General features: G+C 38.5%; 1 pseudogene; it reads right to left on the bottom strand.

The window, feature by feature from the left end:
• Window positions 1-287: 287 nt before the first annotated feature.
• Window positions 288-419, bottom strand: LOC140712702 (U2 spliceosomal RNA; annotated as a pseudogene).
• Between the last annotated feature and the right edge of the window lie 1,268 nt (window positions 420-1,687).

Raw genomic sequence — 1,687 nt, forward strand, 5'->3', positions numbered from 1 at the left:
TTTACAACTGTAATTATTATATTAAATTAGTTTATCCCTAATTAACTGTTTTCTAATGATTTAGTTTTGTTAATTTTGTTGCCTATATTTTGAGGTCTGAATTTAACACAAATATCTGGTGACTCTCATCTGTGTTTATATTGCTTGTAGAGGTGTCAGAAAGTGTATTTTCTCAGGCCAAATAAGATTTCTCCTTGCCTTGTGGGGGAAAACCAATCTTAATTTTAGGAGTCTTGCCTTGGGCTTTTCAACCCACAAAAATCTGTGGCTGTGGAGTATGGGGCTGTGTGGAATAAGAGAAGCTTATGATATGGGGTATTAGCTGCCCTGCTGTCCAGGGCAGTCCCTGTACCAACTCTGAATATCTCTTGGATGCAATCTTTCTACACTTGATCTTAGCCAAAAGGCCGAGAAGTGATAGGATGGAATTTTTCTATGCACAGAGTTGAAAGCACAGCTTTCTCCTGGATGTAGTTGGAAAAACCAGTATTTTCTTTTCTTTTCTTCATCTTCTTCTTTACTCTTTGCTGAAATGTTGAGTTGACAAGTCTCTAATCTGCTTCTTTTTCTGTTTGAGTATCCAGGATAACCACTGTGATTGGGCACATAATCCAATGCTTTAGGAATTAATGTTTTAGGTTTAGTGAAGGACAAAATTTTATGATGCCAATCATTTAGTATAGATGGATGGTGGGAAAGATCTCCTGAAACAAATTTTCTGGGGGCAACCCTTGCATTACAGAAATCACTGCTCCATATTTTAATGTTTTTTGTTTTTGTTTTTGAGACAGAGTCTTGCTCTGTCGCCCAGGCTGGAGCGCAGTGGAGCTATCTCAGCTCACTGCAACCTCCACCTCCCGAGTTTAAGTGATTCTTCTGCCTCAGCCTTCTGAGTAGCTGGAACTACAGGCATGGGCCACCACACTCAGCTGTTTTGTATTTTTAGTAGAGACAGGGTTTCACCATATTGGCCAGGCTGGTCTTGAATTCCTGACCCTTGTGATCCTCCACAGCCTCCCAAAGTGCTGGGATTACAGGTGTGAGCTACCACACACGGCCCTTCACTCGGTTTTGTTGAATTTTTTTTCCATCTAACCTTTATGATGAGAATGCTTTCTCGCCTTTATCCTTTGTCTGTTTTGGGCTAAAGTTTTTCTCTTTTCTGGTCTTTGTGTGAGTGCAATTCTACATTCTGTCCTAAAGATTATAATTCCCAGTCAGTTGGATTCAAATTTCCCCAAAGCAGTAGTTCCTTACACAGCACTTTGGCCTGTCATCTCAAGACCTGACTTCAAAAGATAGGTACTTTTGTTTTTGAAGATCCCCAATTGTTAGAAATTATCATAAAAAGAATAGTGATTCTCGGATACTAAAAGACTAGGACAGAGTTCTACTGATAACTTTCATTTTATCTCTCTACCTTTTCATTTAGAAGTATTCCTTTTGATCCTTAACAAGTATAGATGCTTTGAAGGGTCTTGCCTTTTCTACATAGATCAGAGGAAAGCACTTCAACTCTAGAGAAGTTGCAATGAAAGGTTAGCCTTTCTTTCTTTACTTTTTAATGTTATATTTAGAAGAGGCCACCTTTTGTGAGAAAATGTGCAATGAAAATTAAGTAGTATCACAAAATGAAGAATAAAACACTACTCCCTTCTGAGCTCATACATATTTGAAACCAGATGGC

This window comes from Chlorocebus sabaeus, chromosome 10 (assembly GCF_047675955.1).
Source record: "Chlorocebus sabaeus isolate Y175 chromosome 10, mChlSab1.0.hap1, whole genome shotgun sequence".
NCBI classification, from domain to species: Eukaryota; Metazoa; Chordata; class Mammalia; order Primates; family Cercopithecidae; genus Chlorocebus; species Chlorocebus sabaeus.